The sequence below is a fragment of the Ambystoma mexicanum genome, chromosome 6p (assembly GCF_040938575.1).
Source record: "Ambystoma mexicanum isolate Mex_15411 chromosome 6p, UKY_AmexF1_1, whole genome shotgun sequence".
NCBI lineage: Eukaryota > Metazoa > Chordata > Amphibia > Caudata > Ambystomatidae > Ambystoma > Ambystoma mexicanum.
In genome coordinates this window covers 484,645,062-484,658,344 of record NC_090935.1, presented here as the reverse complement: position 1 = coordinate 484,658,344, position 13,283 = coordinate 484,645,062, and the positions used below count along the sequence as shown (strand labels likewise).

Below are 13,283 nucleotides of genomic sequence, written 5' to 3'. Positions count from 1 at the left end.
AGACCCACTCAGCCTACCTCCTTTTCCGCTTCTTCCTCACACCAACATGGAGGAGGCTAGGCTGGGACAAGTGGGAAAACAGGGCCCCGTACAACTGGACGCTCCCTTGGTACTACAGGGAGATGGAAAAGTTCATCGCAGATTTTGGCCTTCAGGGGGTGGTGCCTGCATTGTGGAACCCAAGGACAATCCACAACCTGATCCGGTCCCAAGACACCACAGATCCCATTGAGGACTTTCCAGCGGCCACAGTTACCCAGGTGTGGGACAATGTGGCATCAAACAAACTCCTGAATATTCACAAGGACATCGCCTGGCTGACGGTGAGGGGGGCACTATCTGTGCGAGCATTCATGAACAGACGGGGCCTCTGCCCACACAGGAGCTGCCCAAGGGGGTGCCCGGCAGAGGAAACAGCGTACCACCTCTTCTGGGCATGCCCCTTTGCAAGGAAACTGCGCAGGGCCCTGAACACTGAGTTGAGTGCTCACATCCCGCCCCAAGACATTATACAACAGTCTGTGCTGTATGGACTCTTTGCACAGACCCACACAGTAGAGGCAATACAGAACGGCTGGAGGATCCTCTGCTGCATGAAGGACATTCTCCTCTACGCAAGGAAACGCCTGGTCCTCAATGATGAACTGCTGACAACCGAAGCCTGCCGCAGGATGGTACACAGCCTGCTAAGAGACTATGAAATCAAGGACAGCCTGGAAGATGGGGGCCCTGAGTAAAACCCCCAGCCCAGGCAATCATCCAAAAATAAAATAAAGAAAAAGGGAACTCCTTGCCTACTCAGGCAAAACACGAACACTTTGTAAACCACAGACTCTGAACAGAAAATATATATGTACCCACCCAAAATGCCCAAAGTAAAATTGAAACTACCCCTTCTGCTTTGAGGGGGGAATGTAATTGCCACACAAGTCTTCTTATTGAATTGAATTTATTACCCTTGTATCATCTTTAAGCACTTAATAAAGATATTTTTACAAAAAAAAAAAAAAGGTGGTTCTCCCAGGGTGAGGCTCATCCATTGCACACCGGATGTGCTGACCCCTGCTATGTCCCCAAATGCAGGATACTCGACTGCATAATTTCTGGTAGTGGGGGACTGCGTTCGCGCTTTCCCCTGATCTTTGGTTTCAAAAAATAGAACAAAAAAAAATGACTTGTCGGCCTGCTGGTTGCTGTTGCTGCTCCAGGCCTGGCTGTCCTGCACTATGGAGCCCTGGCCTACAGATGGCATGCCTCATGAATTTTATTAGTTTAAGCTAAACCTTTAAACATTATTATGGCTATTTCATTATTTTCCATAAATGTGAGAAGCGTTAAGGACAAGAGCAGATGCGCTAGCACCCTGAGTTTTTTGGCTAGCCAGAATAGTGATGTTTATTTTCTATCGGAATGTGCCATCCCTTATTCCCAGTCCTACAGACACCTGGAGGACCAGTGGACTCTAGGCCCCTCATATTGGTCAGGGGGGAACAGCACTAGGGCTACAGGTGTAGCCATCTTAGTCAGAGGGAAGCGTTTCACGGCCGACTCCGTCACCGAGCTTGAATGCGGCAGAGCTCTTGTCGTTGACGGCTCGTGGGCGGGGGAGCCGGTGAGGCTCATGGCTGTGTACGCCCCCTCAGATGTAGATGAGCGGATGGAAATTCTCCAGCGCCTGAGGCCACTGCTGGTCACCACCAGAACAATATTGATGGGTGGGGATTTTAATTGTGTCTTGAAAGAGGGAGGACGCATAGGTCTGAGGGCGGGTTCTGGGTGGATGGATGCCGCAGCAAAGCTCCTGGCGGAGATGGTGCACGAGGCATCCTTGAAAGATGTAATAGGGTCAATGGGGCCTAACGGCAGGAACTTCTCCTGGAGCTCCCCAGATGGCTCCCTGCACTCTAGGATAGACTTTGTCTTCACCTCCCAAACAGTGAGGGGGGGACAGAGTACTATGATACCTGTCCACTTCTCTGACCATCGAGCTATCCACTTCCAGGGTGAACTGACGGGCAAGTTCCTAGCAGGACCGGGAGCCTGGAAGTTGAACAGCTCCCTGCTGAGAGAAGAGAGACTGGAAGCCGACCTAAGGGAGATGTACAGGTCATGGCAGGAAATGAAGGATGGCTTCCAGTCGACAGGGGAGTGGTGGGAATGGGTCAAGGGAAAGGTCCAAGATTTTTTTAAGAATGCGGGGAGGAGGAAAGCTCAGGGGAGGAAGAGGGAGTGTAAAAAACTGCAGCGAGAGCTACAGGAGCTGCACGACCTCCAACTCAAGGGATGGGACGTAAGGGTTCCCCTGGAGGAAGTCAAGAAAGGGCTGAGCCAGCACTTTCGGGATGAGTCCAGGGGCATCATCTTCCGGTCCAAAGTGGAGAACCTGGAAAAGGGGGAGAAATGCAACTCCTTCTTCTTCAGGAAAGTCTACGCTGCGCACACCCCTCTGGTTGAACTGCGCGACAAGGAGGGAAAACTCTGTAACTCAAGGGATGGCATAATGAAGGTGGCGACTGACTTTTATGGGGACCTCTATGCGGAGAAGAGGTCAGTGGGACACCAGGCAGAAAAGTTTCTGTCGGGTATCCCAAGAACGGTCTCCCCAGCAGCGCAAGCCGCACTGAATGCTCCCCTCACACTGCAGGAGCTGCACCTTGCGACCAAATCTTTCAAGACAGGCAAAACACCGGGAAGTGACGGTCTCCCAGCCGAATTTTACGTCACTATGTGGGACATAGTAGGACCAGACCTACTCGAGGTGTACAAAGAGATGGTCGCAGGTGGTAGCATGCCTCAGTCTATGAGAGAAAGTATCATCACGCTCTTGTACAAACGGAAGGGAGAGAAGTGTGACCTCAAGAACTGGAGGCCCATCTCTCTCCTAAACGTGGACTACAAGATTCTGGCAAAGACAATGGCGACTAGACTCAGGGGTGCTATCGGTGAGATTGTCCACCCCGACCAGACCTGTGGGGTCCCTGGACGTAGGGTCGCTGACAGCCTCGCCCTGATCAGGGACACAATCCAGTATGTCACGGACCGCAAGGTTCGGGCAGCGCTGGTGTGCCTTGACCAGGAGAAGGCCTTCGACCGCGTCTCCCATGAATTCATGGACAGGGTACTCAGAGGGTTTGGGCTGGGGGAATTCTTCTGCAGTTATGTTAGAGTAATGTATAAAGACATATTCAGTTCAGTCATGGTGAATGGTTGGAAAACAGACCCCTTTCCAGTAAAGTCTGGGGTTAGGCAGGGCTGTCCTCTCTCGCCCCCTCTGTTTGTTTGCATTATAGAGCTCTTGGCGGAGTACATCCGGAATAACCCAGACATCAGAGGCATCCCGGCACCAGGAGACGCGAGAAGAGAGGTGAAGTGTTCTCTCTACATGGATGATGTCACCCTCTTCTGTGCAGACAGTCCATCGGTGTCAGAGCTTCTGAGGACCTGCGAAGACTTTGGCCAGGCATCGGGCGCAAAGATAAATGCAGCAAAATCCCAAACCATGCTGTTTGGACACTGGGATAGCAACCAGGAGCCCCTTCCCTTCCCAATCGAGAAGGATTTCATCAAGATCCTTGGGGTCTGGTATGGGAAGGAGGGGGCAGCGCTGAAAAGCTGGAAGGAACGCCTGGCCAAGGTCAAACAGAAACTGGGTCTCTGGAGTCTCCGCAAACTGAGCATGGAAGGGAAGGCTCTGGTGCTGAGAAATGATGCGCTGCCTGTCCTGCAGTATGTGGCCCAAGCGTGGCCCCTCCAAGCCAGAGAAGCGCGGACCATCAACGCCATGGTCTTCCACTTTGTCTGGGGCTCAAAGATGGACAGAGTTAAGAGATCATCCATGTACAAGGAACCGCGCAAAGGAGGGAAAGGAATCCCGGACCTCCCTACAAGACTGCGGGCCTGCTTCGCCTGCACCTGCGTCAGGATTTCCCTGGGCAACGCCAACAAGACCCACTCAGCCTACCTCCTTTTCCGCTTCTTCCTCACACCAACATGGAGGAGGCTAGGCTGGGACAAGTGGGAAAACAGGGCCCCGTACAACTGGACGCTCCCTTGGTACTACAGGGAGATGGAAAAGTTCATCGCAGATTTTGGCCTTCAGGGGGTGGTGCCTGCATTGTGGAACCCAAGGACAATCCACAACCTGATCCGGTCCCAAGACACCACAGATCCCATTGAGGACTTTCCAGCGGCCACAGTTACCCAGGTGTGGGAAAATGTGGCATCAAACAAACTCCTGAATATTCACAAGGACATCGCCTGGCTGACGGTGAGGGGGGCACTATCTGTGCGAGCATTCATGAACAGACGGGGCCTCTGCCCACACAGGAGCTGCCCAAGGGGGTGCCCGGCAGAGGAAACAGCGTACCACCTCTTCTGGGCATGCCCCTTTGCAAGGAAACTGCGCAGGGCCCTGAACACTGAGTTGAGTGCTCACATCCCGCCCCAAGACATTATACAACAGTCTGTGCTGTATGGACTCTTTGCACAGACCCACACAGTAGAGGCAATACAGAACGGCTGGAGGATCCTCTGCTGCATGAAGGACATTCTCCTCTACGCAAGGAAACGCCTGGTCCTCAATGATGAACTGCTGACAACCGAAGCCTGCCGCAGGATGGTACACAGCCTGCTAAGAGACTATGAAATCAAGGACAGCCTGGAAGATGGGGGCCCTGAGTAAAACCCCCAGCCCAGGCAATCATCCAAAAATAAAATAAAGAAAAAGGGAACTCCTTGCCTACTCAGGCAAAACACGAACACTTTGTAAACCACAGACTCTGAACAGAAAATATATATGTACCCACCCAAAATGCCCAAAGTAAAATTGAAACTACCCCTTCTGCTTTGAGGGGGGAATGTAATTGCCACACAAGTCTTCTTATTGAATTGAATTTATTACCCTTGTATCATCTTTAAGCACTTAATAAAGATATTTTTACAAAAAAAAAAAAAAGGTGGTTCTCCCAGGGTGAGGCTCATCCATTGCACACCGGATGTGCTGACCCCTGCTATGTCCCCAAATGCAGGATACTCGACTGCATAATTTCTGGTAGTGGGGGACTGCGTTCGCGCTTTCCCCTGATCTTTGGTTTCAAAAAATAGAACAAAAAAAAATGACTTGTCGGCCTGCTGGTTGCTGTTGCTGCTCCAGGCCTGGCTGTCCTGCACTATGGAGCCCTGGCCTACAGATGGCATGCCTCATGCAAAGCCCTCTGCCGAAAGGGATGCTGGGAGATCACTGTCTCCCCACTCCGGAGGCTGGCCCAGGGAGGTGGCAGAAGGCCCCGTCTTGTCGGAAGGCCGGCCAGGCCCTGCAGCCTTTCCCAGGGCTGCAGGCCTGTCGCCCCTTCAGCCTCACCCTGGCCTTTGCGGGCTGCTAGCCTTGCCAAGCCCCCTCGGCCTGGGCTTGGCGAGGGCTCTGCCCGGCGAGGGGTCTGACCGCGTTTGGGAGCGTTCGGGAAGGCGTGAGGGGCTTGGGGCGCGATACCCTGCTCCCAAAGGCCTTAGGCCTGGTTTGCTCTATGCCCACATGAATTGATTTCTGCTTCTCTTTCCACCAGCAGGCACCCCGGACGACACTGACTATGCCAGAGAAGGAACGACTGCAAGCATGCGCAACAACACAGGGCCCTGCTGGCCTCTGACCCTGGGCGAAAGGGGGGACCGGAGGAGGAGGAGGAGGAGGAGCAGAAGAAGAGCAGCAGAAAAAGAAAGGGGGATAGAAAAAAAAAAACAAAAGCCAAGCCGTACGGAGGAGGAGGAGGAGGAGAAGAAGGAGCTGCAGCAGAAAAAGAAAGGGTCGAAAAAAATACAAATGCCAAGCAACAAAAGGCCTTCCCCCTCCCTTTTTGGGCCTGTACGATGGGTGGGCGGCCGGCTGCCATCACCAGATGCAAATCTCGCTGGAAACGGAGCATTGTGGGAAAGCCGTTCCGCACGATGCCACCCTGTGTCTCCAGTGCCACACAAGAGGGGCCAGCCGTGCTGTTCCTGAACCAACTCATACTTACCTGGCAGGGGAGACACCATGATCACATGGTTCTTTCTTGGCCTGCATTCCCTAAGGAGCTGCAATTAGCTGATGAGCTAAAAAAAACGGCACTTTTAAGTGCTTTTGGAGCGTTCGTTTTTGCCGCGAATTTCGGGACCTGCGACGGGAGAAACAGAAGAAGGACTACCGCGACGTCGAGATGGCTGGACAACTGACCCCCGGGATGAAGAACACCATCCGGATGAAGAGGAAACCAGATGCGGACGGCAGCATACCCCAGCTGAGCAGGGAGACCTTCTCCAGGCTGATGCTCACAGGCCTGGGCTTTGCCCCCTCCGAGGTCTGGTGTCTGCAGGTGTTCCCAGCATCAGGGACATACCTGGTCACCATGGCCTCAGGGGAAAGCTGCCGCCGCTACTGGACCATGTGCTGGAGCAGAAGAGAGGAGAAGCCCTTTGCAGACTTCTCTATGGAATGCCAGCAGCAGATGGGAGTGAAGAAGATGACCGTGCACATTTACAACCCCCACGTGCATGTGCAGGATGTCACCACCTTCCTCCGCAGGCACTGCACACTGCTGAAAGACCCCGTGAGGTCTTTAGACAGCAATGGAATCTGGGATGGAAAGTGGCACGTCACGGCCAAGCTGCCGGAAGACCCGGGAGCAACGGACGGGACCCGCCACCCCCCATCCAGCTTCGCCATTGGCAGGGACGCTGGATACCTGTATTACGCTGGGCAGCCGAGGCTCTGCAACAGGTGTGGCAAGCCGGGCCACACGGGCAGGGACTGCGCCGCCCTAACATGCAGGAACTGTAAGCAAGAGGGACACACAGCCAAGGACTGCACGATGGAGGTAGCTTGCAACCTCTGCGGGCAGGAAGGCCACCGCTTTAGGGACTGCCCCAGCAGGGCCAGATCCTACGCAGAGGCAACAGCCCCCCATGAGAAGAGGCGCCACAGGAGGCACCTCCTACTGCGGCCCAAAGGAAGGACAAAAAAGAGGGCAAACCTAAGGTGACCAAGCCGGCCGCCACACCAGAGGAAGCCCAGGACCGTGAAACAGACCCCGCACTCAGCACCATACCAGAGACCAGCGAGACACAACAGCTGGTTCTCCAGCCCAACGCTGAGGACGCAGAGGGGGGTCCTTGGACCAAAGTGGATTCAAACAGCAGAAAGAGGAGGCTAAAGGAGTCCTCCGACACTATGCAGGGGGCGCCCAAAAAACCCCTCAGCACCAGCAACAGCTTCGACCCACTGGGGGTTGAGGCAGAGCAAGAGGAAATGGAGATGAGAGGGGACCAAGTCACTCTGGTCCTGCAGGAAATGAGGTTCATGGCCGATCAAATGGCCTCATCCCCCCTCCCGCAGGAGGCAGAAGAAGAAGCAGAGGACATGGAGAGCGAGGTCGAAGAACAAATTGGAGGAACCCAGGCAAGGATGACAACAGCCCAGCCGGGCGCCGAGGCAGAGAGCACCAAAGCAATGCAGACAGGCGGAGCAGCACCAGAACAGCACCACACAGCAACCGCAGAGGGTCCGGTCCTGGAGCCGCAGCGAGAGGGTGGACAGCCTGGTATGTAGCTCTGCCCTGTGAGTAAAACCAATATGCCATGAACTGAATTTTATTAGTTTAAGCTAAACCTTTAAACATTATTATGGCTATTTCATTATTTTCCATAAATGTGAGAAGCGTTAAGGACAAGAGCAGATGCGCTAGCACCCTGAGTTTTTTGGCTAGCCAGAATAGTGATGTTTATTTTCTATCGGAATGTGCCATCCCTTATTCCCAGTCCTACAGACACCTGGAGGACCAGTGGACTCTAGGCCCCTCATATTGGTCAGGGGGGAACAGCACTAGGGCTACAGGTGTAGCCATCTTAGTCAGAGGGAAGCGTTTCACGGCCGACTCCGTCACCGAGCTTGAATGCGGCAGAGCTCTTGTCGTTGACGGCTCGTGGGCGGGGGAGCCGGTGAGGCTCATGGCTGTGTACGCCCCCTCAGATGTAGATGAGCGGATGGAAATTCTCCAGCGCCTGAGGCCACTGCTGGTCACCACCAGAACAATATTGATGGGTGGGGATTTTAATTGTGTCTTGAAAGAGGGAGGACGCATAGGTCTGAGGGCGGGTTCTGGGTGGATGGATGCCGCAGCAAAGCTCCTGGCGGAGATGGTGCACGAGGCATCCTTGAAAGATGTAATAGGGTCAATGGGGCCTAACGGCAGGAACTTCTCCTGGAGCTCCCCAGATGGCTCCCTGCACTCTAGGATAGACTTTGTCTTCACCTCCCAAACAGTGAGGGGGGGACAGAGTACTATGATACCTGTCCACTTCTCTGACCATCGAGCTATCCACTTCCAGGGTGAACTGACGGGCAAGTTCCTAGCAGGACCGGGAGCCTGGAAGTTGAACAGCTCCCTGCTGAGAGAAGAGAGACTGGAAGCCGACCTAAGGGAGATGTACAGGTCATGGCAGGAAATGAAGGATGGCTTCCAGTCGACAGGGGAGTGGTGGGAATGGGTCAAGGGAAAGGTCCAAGATTTTTTTAAGAATGCGGGGAGGAGGAAAGCTCAGGGGAGGAAGAGGGAGTGTAAAAAACTGCAGCGAGAGCTACAGGAGCTGCACGACCTCCAACTCAAGGGATGGGACGTAAGGGTTCCCCTGGAGGAAGTCAAGAAAGGGCTGAGCCAGCACTTTCGGGATGAGTCCAGGGGCATCATCTTCCGGTCCAAAGTGGAGAACCTGGAAAAGGGGGAGAAATGCAACTCCTTCTTCTTCAGGAAAGTCTACGCTGCGCACACCCCTCTGGTTGAACTGCGCGACAAGGAGGGAAAACTCTGTAACTCAAGGGATGGCATAATGAAGGTGGCGACTGACTTTTATGGGGACCTCTATGCGGAGAAGAGGTCAGTGGGACACCAGGCAGAAAAGTTTCTGTCGGGTATCCCAAGAACGGTCTCCCCAGCAGCGCAAGCCGCACTGAATGCTCCCCTCACACTGCAGGAGCTGCACCTTGCGACCAAATCTTTCAAGACAGGCAAAACACCGGGAAGTGACGGTCTCCCAGCCGAATTTTACGTCACTATGTGGGACATAGTAGGACCAGACCTACTCGAGGTGTACAAAGAGATGGTCGCAGGTGGTAGCATGCCTCAGTCTATGAGAGAAAGTATCATCACGCTCTTGTACAAACGGAAGGGAGAGAAGTGTGACCTCAAGAACTGGAGGCCCATCTCTCTCCTAAACGTGGACTACAAGATTCTGGCAAAGACAATGGCGACTAGACTCAGGGGTGCTATCGGTGAGATTGTCCACCCCGACCAGACCTGTGGGGTCCCTGGACGTAGGGTCGCTGACAGCCTCGCCCTGATCAGGGACACAATCCAGTATGTCACGGACCGCAAGGTTCGGGCAGCGCTGGTGTGCCTTGACCAGGAGAAGGCCTTCGACCGCGTCTCCCATGAATTCATGGACAGGGTACTCAGAGGGTTTGGGCTGGGGGAATTCTTCTGCAGTTATGTTAGAGTAATGTATAAAGACATATTCAGTTCAGTCATGGTGAATGGTTGGAAAACAGACCCCTTTCCAGTAAAGTCTGGGGTTAGGCAGGGCTGTCCTCTCTCGCCCCCTCTGTTTGTTTGCATTATAGAGCTCTTGGCGGAGTACATCCGGAATAACCCAGACATCAGAGGCATCCCGGCACCAGGAGACGCGAGAAGAGAGGTGAAGTGTTCTCTCTACATGGATGATGTCACCCTCTTCTGTGCAGACAGTCCATCGGTGTCAGAGCTTCTGAGGACCTGCGAAGACTTTGGCCAGGCATCGGGCGCAAAGATAAATGCAGCAAAATCCCAAACCATGCTGTTTGGACACTGGGATAGCAACCAGGAGCCCCTTCCCTTCCCAATCGAGAAGGATTTCATCAAGATCCTTGGGGTCTGGTATGGGAAGGAGGGGGCAGCGCTGAAAAGCTGGAAGGAACGCCTGGCCAAGGTCAAACAGAAACTGGGTCTCTGGAGTCTCCGCAAACTGAGCATGGAAGGGAAGGCTCTGGTGCTGAGAAATGATGCGCTGCCTGTCCTGCAGTATGTGGCCCAAGCGTGGCCCCTCCAAGCCAGAGAAGCGCGGACCATCAACGCCATGGTCTTCCACTTTGTCTGGGGCTCAAAGATGGACAGAGTTAAGAGATCATCCATGTACAAGGAACCGCGCAAAGGAGGGAAAGGAATCCCGGACCTCCCTACAAGACTGCGGGCCTGCTTCGCCTGCACCTGCGTCAGGATTTCCCTGGGCAACGCCAACAAGACCCACTCAGCCTACCTCCTTTTCCGCTTCTTCCTCACACCAACATGGAGGAGGCTAGGCTGGGACAAGTGGGAAAACAGGGCCCCGTACAACTGGACGCTCCCTTGGTACTACAGGGAGATGGAAAAGTTCATCGCAGATTTTGGCCTTCAGGGGGTGGTGCCTGCATTGTGGAACCCAAGGACAATCCACAACCTGATCCGGTCCCAAGACACCACAGATCCCATTGAGGACTTTCCAGCGGCCACAGTTACCCAGGTGTGGGAAAATGTGGCATCAAACAAACTCCTGAATATTCACAAGGACATCGCCTGGCTGACGGTGAGGGGGGCACTATCTGTGCGAGCATTCATGAACAGACGGGGCCTCTGCCCACACAGGAGCTGCCCAAGGGGGTGCCCGGCAGAGGAAACAGCGTACCACCTCTTCTGGGCATGCCCCTTTGCAAGGAAACTGCGCAGGGCCCTGAACACTGAGTTGAGTGCTCACATCCCGCCCCAAGACATTATACAACAGTCTGTGCTGTATGGACTCTTTGCACAGACCCACACAGTAGAGGCAATACAGAACGGCTGGAGGATCCTCTGCTGCATGAAGGACATTCTCCTCTACGCAAGGAAACGCCTGGTCCTCAATGATGAACTGCTGACAACCGAAGCCTGCCGCAGGATGGTACACAGCCTGCTAAGAGACTATGAAATCAAGGACAGCCTGGAAGATGGGGGCCCTGAGTAAAACCCCCAGCCCAGGCAATCATCCAAAAATAAAATAAAGAAAAAGGGAACTCCTTGCCTACTCAGGCAAAACACGAACACTTTGTAAACCACAGACTCTGAACAGAAAATATATATGTACCCACCCAAAATGCCCAAAGTAAAATTGAAACTACCCCTTCTGCTTTGAGGGGGGAATGTAATTGCCACACAAGTCTTCTTATTGAATTGAATTTATTACCCTTGTATCATCTTTAAGCACTTAATAAAGATATTTTTACAAAAAAAAAAAAAAGGTGGTTCTCCCAGGGTGAGGCTCATCCATTGCACACCGGATGTGCTGACCCCTGCTATGTCCCCAAATGCAGGATACTCGACTGCATAATTTCTGGTAGTGGGGGACTGCGTTCGCGCTTTCCCCTGATCTTTGGTTTCAAAAAATAGAACAAAAAAAAATGACTTGTCGGCCTGCTGGTTGCTGTTGCTGCTCCAGGCCTGGCTGTCCTGCACTATGGAGCCCTGGCCTACAGATGGCATGCCTCATGCAAAGCCCTCTGCCGAAAGGGATGCTGGGGGATCACTGTCTCCCCACTCCGGAGGCTGGCCCAGGGAGGTGGCAGAAGGCCCCGTCTTGTCGGAAGGCCGGCCAGGCCCTGCAGCCTTTCCCAGGGCTGCAGGCCTGTCGCCCCTTCAGCCTCACCCTGGCCTTTGCGGGCTGCTAGCCTTGCCAAGCCCCCTCGGCCTGGGCCTGGCGAGGGCTCTGCCCGGCGAGGGGTCTGACCGCGTTTGGGAGCGTTCGGGAAGGCGTGAGGGGCTTGGGGCGCGATACCCTGCTCCCAAAGGCCTTAGGCCTGGTTTGCTCTATGCCCACATGAATTGATTTCTGCTTCTCTTTCCACCAGCAGGCACCCCGGACGACACTGACTATGCCAGAGAAGGAACGACTGCAAGCATGCGCAACAACACAGGGCCCTGCTGGCCTCTGACCCTGGGCGAAAGGGGGAACCGGAGGAGGAGGAGGAGGAGGAGCAGAAGAAGAGCAGCAGAAAAAGAAAGGGGGATAGAAAAAAAAAAACAAAAGCCAAGCCGTACGGAGGAGGAGGAGGAGGAGGAGAAGAAGGAGCTGCAGCAGAAAAAGAAAGGGTCGAAAAAAATACAAATGCCAAGCAACAAAAGGCCTTCCCCCTCCCTTTTTGGGCCTGTACGATGGGTGGGCGGCCGGCTGCCATCACCAGATGCAAATCTCGCTGGAAACGGAGCATTGTGGGAAAGCCGTTCCGCACGATGCCACCCTGTGTCTCCAGTGCCACACAAGAGGGGCCAGCCGTGCTGTTCCTGAACCAACTCATACTTACCTGGCAGGGGAGACACCATGATCACATGGTTCTTTCTTGGCCTGCATTCCCTAAGGAGCTGCAATTAGCTGATGAGCTAAAAAAAACGGCACTTTTAAGTGCTTTTGGAGCGTTCATTTTTGCCGCGAATTTCGGGACCTGCGACGGGAGAAACAGAAGAAGGACTACCGCGACGTCGAGATGGCTGGACAACTGACCCCCGGGATGAAGAACACCATCCGGATGAAGAGGAAACCAGATGCGGACGGCAGCATACCCCAGCTGAGCAGGGAGACCTTCTCCAGGCTGATGCTCACAGGCCTGGGCTTTGCCCCCTCCGAGGTCTGGTGTCTGCAGGTGTTCCCAGCATCAGGGACATACCTGGTCACCATGGCCTCAGGGGAAAGCTGCCGCCGCTACTGGACCATGTGCTGGAGCAGAAGAGAGGAGAAGCCCTTTGCAGACTTCTCTATGGAATGCCAGCAGCAGATGGGAGTGAAGAAGATGACCGTGCACATTTACAACCCCCACGTGCATGTGCAGGATGTCACCACCTTCCTCCGCAGGCACTGCACACTGCTGAAAGACCCCGTGAGGTCTTTAGACAGCAATGGAATCTGGGATGGAAAGTGGCACGTCACGGCCAAGCTGCCGGAAGACCCGGGAGCAACGGACGGGACCCGCCACCCCCCATCCAGCTTTGCCATTGGCAGGGACGCTGGATACCTGTATTACGCTGGGCAGCCGAGGCTCTGCAACAGGTGTGGCAAGCCGGGCCACACGGGCAGGGACTGCGCCGCCCTAACATGCAGGAACTGTAAGCAAGAGGGACACACAGCCAAGGACTGCACGATGGAGGTAGCTTGCAACCTCTGCGGGCAGGAAGGCCACCGCTTTAGGGACTGCCCCAGCAGGGCCAGATCCTACGCAGAGG

General features: G+C 54.3%; 3 pseudogenes; all 3 read left to right on the top strand.

The window, feature by feature from the left end:
- The first annotated feature begins 1,000 nt into the window (after positions 1-1,000).
- On the top strand, positions 1,001-1,138 carry LOC138512783 (U1 spliceosomal RNA; annotated as a pseudogene).
- A 3,806-nt stretch (positions 1,139-4,944) lies between these two features.
- On the top strand, positions 4,945-5,082 carry LOC138512782 (U1 spliceosomal RNA; annotated as a pseudogene).
- A 6,218-nt stretch (positions 5,083-11,300) lies between these two features.
- LOC138512781 (U1 spliceosomal RNA) lies at positions 11,301-11,438 on the top strand (annotated as a pseudogene).
- The last annotated feature ends 1,845 nt before the right edge of the window (positions 11,439-13,283 follow it).